The sequence below is a fragment of the Hippopotamus amphibius genome, chromosome 3 (assembly GCF_030028045.1).
Source record: "Hippopotamus amphibius kiboko isolate mHipAmp2 chromosome 3, mHipAmp2.hap2, whole genome shotgun sequence".
In the NCBI taxonomy this organism is placed as follows: domain Eukaryota; kingdom Metazoa; phylum Chordata; class Mammalia; order Artiodactyla; family Hippopotamidae; genus Hippopotamus; species Hippopotamus amphibius.
In genome coordinates, this window is record NC_080188.1 from 30,720,228 (window position 1) to 30,728,198 (window position 7,971).

Genomic DNA, 7,971 nt, shown 5'->3' on the forward strand with positions numbered 1-7,971 from the left:
AGCATATAGAAGGGTCTTGTTTTTGTATCCATTCAGCCAGTCTGTGTCTTTTGGTTGGAGCATTTAGTCCATTTACATTTAAAGTGATTATTGACATGTGTGTTCCAATTACCATTTTCTGAATTGTTTTGGGTTTGTATTTGTAGGTGTTTTCCTTTTCTTGTGTTTCCTACTTAGAGAAGTTCCTTTAGCACTTGTTGTAAGGCTGGTTTGGTGGTGCTGAATTCTCTTAACTTTTGCTTGTCTGGAAAGCTTTTGATTTCTCCATCAAATCTGAATGCGATTCTTGCTGGGTAGAGTATTCTTGGCTGTAGGTTTCTCTCTTTCAGGACTTTCAGTATATCCTGCCATTCCCTTCTGGCCTGCAGAGTTTCTGTAGAGAGGTCAGCTGTTATACTTATGAGTTTTCCCTTATATGTTGTTTGTTGCTTTTCTCTTGCTGCTTTTAATATTTTTTCTTTGTGTTTAATTGTCGTTAGTTTGATTAATATGTGCCTTGGTGTATTTCTCCTTGGGTTTATTCTGTATGGGACTCTCTGTGCTTCTTGGACTTGGTGAATTATTTCCTTTCCCATGTTGGGGAAGTTTTCCACTAGAACCTCTTCAAATATTTTCTCAGACCCTTTCTTGTTTTCTTCTTCTTCTGGGATGCCTATAATTCGAATGTTGGTACGTTTAAGGTTATCACTGAGGTCTCTGAGGCTGTCTTCTAGTCTTTTTATTTTTTTATCTTTTTCCTGCTCTGTGGCGTTTATTTCTCCCATTCTATCTTCCAACTCACTTATTCGTTCTTCTGCCTCAGTCATTCTGCTGGTTAGAGCATCTAGAGTATTTTTAATTTCATTTATTTTGTTATCCATTGCTGTTTGTTTTTCTGAGTTCTTATGAACTGTTTCTTGTACTTCCTCTATTTTGTTATCGAGATTTTGTATCATTTTTACTATCATTACTCTAAATTCTTTTTCAGGCATTTTTCCTATTTCCTCCTCATTTATTTGGTCTTGTGGGTTTTTTTCCTGCTCCTTTGCCTGCATGGTGTTTCTTTGTTTCCTCATGGTTGTCCAAGCTTTTGGGGTTGCTTGTCCTGGTGATAGAGGTGTTTATAGAAGACTGTCCAAGCCTCAGACTAATGTCCAAGTATTGGAGTAGACGAATATTCAGTCGGCTATGTCAGGCTCCCCGCAGCCCCTTCTGGTGTCCGAGGCCGTCTGCTGGTGTTCAGCTGGTTCTCTGTGGGAATGACTGCGTCCTTCCGTGCATTCCCAATGCATCTGTGGAGAGGGATGCACTCCACGTCTCTCTACTTCGCCGCCATCTTTATATTTTCCACATATAATCTTATATAAGAACATTGGGCTTTCTACCAAGGTTGGAATCTTATGTTTCATAAGGGTAGAAACTGTCTTAATTATCTTTGAATTTAAAACTATGAAGGAATATTTGATGATTTGGTGAACTTGACTGGATGGCTATGGTTTGAATGTTTATGTCCCTGCAAAATTCATTTGTTGAAACCCTAAGGCCCAGTGTGATGGTGTTAGGAGGTGGGGCCTTTGGAAAGCGGTCAGTCATGAGGGCAGAGCCTTCATAAATGGGGTTTGAGCCTTTATAGAAGAGACTCCGGAGAGCTCCCTGGCCCCTTTGCCATGTGAGGATATAAGACATCTGCAACCCCAAAGAGGGCCCTCACCCGAGCATGCTGGCACCCTCATCTCAGACTTTCAGCCTCTAGACCTGTGAGAAGCAAATTTCTGTTGTTTATAAGGCCCCCCCCAGCCCGGTCTGTGGTACTTTGTTCTAGCAGCCCAAATGGACTAAGACACAGCCCATCCCATTAGATAGGCATTTAAAAAATTTTTAATCTAGGAATTTCGGCATGAGATTGTTGGTTTATTTAGATCATCTTCCAATCCTGGCATCCACTGCAGGATGACTTCTGAGAATAAGGGAAGGAGAAAAGCAGACACAAGAACTTATGAAATCTGTTTTCTGGGCTCTTTGTGTTAGTTCCATTACCTTTTCTTCCTTGGTGGTCCCAGAGGGCTACAATGTAGCAAATTTCATTATGAGTCTGAGTCAGCAAAAAAAGGTTAAAGTATGTTTTCTATAGTCTATGGCTAAGAGAAAACTATGAAAATCATTTAAGAAAAGATTCCATTAAAAGTGGTATACATAATGTGAGCGTATACTTTTGTTAACTCAAAAAATCGGCTACTTCCTTATGGTCAGGTGCAGCAAGTTGTTGCTATAACTCCTTGTACTGACTATTGTATGAACCACTCATTCTTTGTCTACCCCAGCGTTTCATATGAACATGAGCATTAGGGAGTAATCATAGTTAGACACAGTGCACGTGTGCTAGAAAACTTCAGATCTAAGACACAAGAGTGGGAAGAATAACCTTAGCTTCACAGATGGATAAAGTAAGACAGAGTGATCAAGCGATGTGCTCAGAGACCAGAGCAATGGATCATAAGGAAGGAAACTTTCTGGCCTTTCTGAATCTACTGACAGCTTCTGGGTCTCCCTCGTCAAAAATTGCTCTGTGATCTCCTTATAAAAGCAGAACCAGATTTTATAGCAGAGGTCGGTAAGCTTCTGTACAGGGCCAAATGGAAAAATATTTTAAGCTATGCTGCACCTCCTCGGTTTGATCCTCGTAGTGTAAAAGTAGCCATAGGCAGTGCTTAAACAAACGGGTGTGTGTGTTCCAGTAAAATTTTACTTATAGAAACAAGTGTAGGCTGGACCTTGTTTTAGAGAATTACTTGGATTTGTTTTTTTTTAATTGAAGTATAGTTGATTTAAAATGTTGTGCCAATCTCTGCTGTGCAGCAAAGTGACTCAGTTATACACGTATATACATCCTTTTTTAATTTTCTTTTCTGTTATGGCTTATCACAGGATGCTGAAGATAGTTCCCTGTGCTCTGCATTAGGATCTTGTCGTTTATCCACTCTAAATGTAATGGAATAGTTTGCATCTACCAACCCCAAACTCCCAGGCCATCGCTCTTCCCTCCCCACCTCCCCCTTGGCAACCACAAGTCTGTTTAGAGAATTACCTGGATTTTCCAAGTGAGTGCTACTTCCCATGATCATGCATTATATATCATACAAACTGTCCAACAGACTGTAACTATTTTCTGGGACACAGCCCACCAGTGGTCTACCTTGTTGCCTTCTCTGTTTCCCTTTTTGTCTTCCTTTCCTTCTCTGTCTCTTTGGAGCTGCTTAACCTTCACCCATAGTTCAGGCCCGGCCCAGTATTGAAGCTAATTTTCTTTCTTAAGCAGAAGATGTATAAGGAGCATCAAGTCAGCCTTGCTACTTGTTCTGCTTTCACTGTGTCCTTAGTTTCAGGGCTTGGATCCCTGCCTTGAAGCCTCCCTGGTACCCCAGATCCTCTAAAACTGAAATTCTAACTTATCCTCCTAACCCCAGTCATTGCAGTGACTATGTCCTTATACAACACAAGGCACTTTATTGAAACAAAACCAAAATAATCAGCGTTTGTTATTGAGTGCCTACCCTGTGCTAGACACTGGTATATGTCCATCAATCAGAGCATATGATACCTCCTTTACTGCCAAAGGATTTGGTCTTTAGCAGAAACAAGTCTTCGACATGTTAAACAATTAAATATAAAATAATTTAACTAACATGGTATAACAAATAGTTTAGTAACTGTGGTTTACTACTAATTATATTGAATATAATGAAATACTAAAATATGCATTTCAGACGGGAATTGCTTTCGGTGGAAGATTATCTCTGCCAGACGGTTCTGCTGGGCCTCGCAGGCCATGTAGAGTTTGGTGAAATGAAGAAGGGAGGACATTCCAGGGAGGGTATTGTTAATTAGCAAACAGCTAGCGTGTGTTGGAAGGAAGTGGGAGAGGTTAGACAGGACAAGGTGCCGGGTGGGGAGGAACTGGAAAGCCATGCTGAGGCTGAGGAGTTTGTCAGGAGGACAGTAGGGAACATCTAATGGTGTTTAATGTAGTTTAGTGGAAAGTTAGCTGTTATTGAAGAATGATGGACTAAAACCCAGAAGTTCAAGGTTCCTATTTCAACCCTGCCACTTATTAACTCTGAGACCTTGGAGTCATCACTTAACAGTCCTGGAGCCTAAGTTTCCCTGCCTGTCAAATGGCAAGTACACATCACAGGGGTGTCATGAGGGTAAAAGGAAAAAATAGGTGTGAAAAGTGTTTTGAACGTCATAACATTCTCTATGAATGCCAGACACTGCGATGATAGTATGACAGTGGTGACGCAGAAAGAGTGCACTTACAGGTATGAGCAACAGGATTCGTAATGAATGAGACATAGGAGACAGGCTTGTCTTTTTTTTTTTTTTAATTTATTTATTTATTGTTTTTTGGGGGGTACACCAAGTTCAATCATCTGTTTCTATACACATATCCCCGTGTTCCCTCCCTCCCTCGACTCCCCCCACCCTCCCTGTCCTGGCCCTCTAAGGCATCACCCATCCTCGAGCTGAACTCCCTTTGTCATACAGCAACTTCCCACCGGCTATCTGTCCTACAGTTGGTAGTATATATATGTCTATGCTACTCTCTCACTGCGTCCCAGCCTCCCCCTCACGCCCTGCCCCCCCAAACCTCGAATTCTCCAGTCCATTCTCTCCATCTGCGTCCCCAGGCTTGTCTTAGTAGCACGTGAATCACTGAAGAGAACCTCCATTGTGCTGTGTGTGGATTACCAGTGGAGAAATAACTCAAACACAATTTTAAGAATCCACAGTAAGGCTTCACTGAACGTATACCCTGATGTTTCTTTGCTGATACAAATGCTACCTCACGATCATCATTATAAGCTTCAATTCTAAAAGTACTGTGTGCTTTCTTCTAAATGAAGGGAAGCTTGCCCTTTCATAAACTCAGCTAGGGGAAGGCGTGTACCAGAATTCAGGGAGCCCATTTTCATTCCTGTTGCTTCTGTTGATGTTTCTGCTCTGTGCTTTCTCTCTAGCTGTTACTCCATCTCTCGAATACTCAGTTCCTTTGTTGATGGAAAAGCAACTAACAGGATAAAACTTGGAGCAAATATAGTAATATTTTATAGCAATAAAAAGATCTTTTGGGGACTTCCCTGGTGGCACAGTGGTTAAGACTCCGTGCTCCCAATGCAGGGGGCCTGGGTTCAATATCTGGTCAGGGAACTAGATCCCACATGCATGCCGCAACTAAGGAGCCAGCCTGCCACAACTAAGACCCAACACAACCAAAAAAGAAAAAAGATCCTTTGGAGAAAAAAAAAAAAAAGACATGCCCTTGTGTTTGCCCCTGCACTGTGGGGCTTACTGCTGATTATTTCTTTGTGTCTTTTATCTTCCCTTTAAAGCTTGAAAACAGTCCACTTCCCTTCCCATCTGTTCACCACATTAATTGCTCTGGGCTGGGAGGCGTTTCTTCAATACAGGTTTTCTTCCTGCTGTTGATTTTAAGTCCATTACATAACCCCAGCTGCTTTATTGTTTAACTTCTTAATCTTCCTCTTATTGGTAATGGGAAATGTCCTTGGTGCCACCGAGCAGATTAGGTATAGAGACTGAAATGATCCCTAGCTCCTTTATAAAAAGCATGAATAGCCTTTTCTGTATATAATTCACCTTGGGTGGTGATCTGGCCTTTTCTAGTTGAATAGCAGGTATGTATCAATTGTTTGATTAAAAAAGAGGTACTGAGCACTGCCATCTGTCTGTGCTGGCCTGGATGGGAGACACAGAGGCGTAAGGCATTGCTCCTGTAATTGGAGAGTGCAGAGTCCGCTTGACATGCCATGGTGTGGTGAAAAAGATTAGGCTCTAAGTCAGAAGATCTGCAGCTATCTTGCTTTAGGGCCTTGTTTCAGCTTTTTATAGAAAATGTATGGATTGAATTGGAGCAGTGGTTTCAAACAGTCTCTCAAAGATTCTTGACGCGTAGGACCATCTACCTTAGAGTGCTAGGCAGGTGGGCTCTGGCTCCCAAGGCTTCTTCCAAATGCTCCAAGTCTCTCACTTTTATATATTAGATTTCCATACAAAATTTCAACTAAAGTTTTGCAGAGCTAAAAGTATTTGAAAGCATCTCTTCCAATTCTGATTTTTTGTGAGCCTATGACTTTGTAACAGAATACTGGAAAATACCATAACTTCTGAACACGTACATACTGTCTTCAGTTAGGTATTCTATCATTCGGATCAAAACATATGTGAGGTTTTTATATGGCTTGTAGTCCTAGAAAATATAGAAGAGTAGAAAAAAATTGCTAATAGATCCTCCACTTAATAAAGACTATCATTCTTACATTGCTGGTTTCTTTTCCTTCCAGGTTGTTTTCCTGTATACCATGATATTTTAACATAGTTTTGAGTATATATACACGCACAGTTTTATATCCTGGCTTTTTAGTTAATCTTAGAGCAGAGGTGTTTTCCTAAGGGCTACAAAGGCAAAAGCCAGTATGTAACGAACACGTATCACAATGCCTGGCCAACAGGAGGTGCTCAACAAATAGTAAATAATCAGAGTACTTGTTAAATTAATCCCAAACAAATGTAAACATTATATTTCTGCCTGTTCTGTGATATTAAACGCTCCTGTTGCCTGTTTTCTAAAGCTGAACATATGCACACCGTAGGATCCAACAGCTCCACTCCTAAGTGAATATCCAACAGAAATGCATACTTACATTCACCAGAAGACATATTCTGGAATGTTGTAGGAGCAATACTAATAATAGCCCTAAACTAGAAATTACCCAGCTGCCTATCAGCATATGCTGAGATAAATCTGTGCATTCACACCAGGAATACAAAGCAGCAATGATAATGCACGCGCCGCAAACAGACACAAAGCCAGACACAGAAGAGTGCGTGCTACGTGATTCCATTCAAAAGTCCCGGAAAAACCAATCTGTGCTGTTAGAAGCCAGTTTAGGGAGCGTGGGGAGGACTTCTGGATGCCGGCCCTGTTTGATTTCCTGATCTAGGGGCTGGTTACATGGTTGTATCAGTTTGCAACAGCTAATCAAGCTGTACGTGTACGATCTATGGGCTTTCTATATATATATTATATATAAAATTTTGAAAAAACTCCTGTAGTTTTCTAAAGTACAGGTGATCCAATATAATAGTAAATCACTGTTAAGTATACTCTAAGGATTTAATCATATTTCACTTAAAAAGATAGAATGGAATCTCTTTTGCATCTATGGATTAAGGTACCCCTTGGATGTACTCTGATGTCACTTGATAGTCCCCCATTACATCACTTACCGCACTATAATTGTCTGTTTTTCTTTTCTCCACAGCAGATCTTAAGTTTCTTGGGGTCAGGAACATTGTCTAGCTTGATCACTGTTATGTCCTCAGCAGCTGGTGAGACTCAAGCACTTGTTGAGAGGATAGAATGCATAGTCCACACGAGGAAGATCTGTGAATAGGGGCACTGTCCTGGGCTCCTGGTGGTCATTCTAGTGTTTTATTTATGCTTTTCTGCAAAGTTGATGCCCTGGTCCTGAGTTTGCACACAATTTCGGATTGTGCTCAAAATCACTTAAAAATAGTGCTGCAAGAACCACATTTGTAATCATATCAGACCAACACTCTATCTTGTCCTTTGATAAATCTCTTATGTTTTGAGTCAGATTATCCACTAATTGCATATAATTGGATTAAACATTCTGCCTTTATATTGGTAATATATAATTAATATGGTCCCTATATCAGTTAATTTAAAATCTGCATTAAAATATATGGGAAAAAAGAGAAAAAAGAAAACTATATACAATATGGGAAAAACGTTTAGTGACTAATAATATTGCATGCTGGGATTGTACGACCAATAGCGACATCTCATAAGAGACCCTGTCAAGCCTCTACATTAAGATACACAAAGGACAACGACATATATAACCATGTTGTATGGTAAGATGATAAAGTGCCAAATTATTCAATACA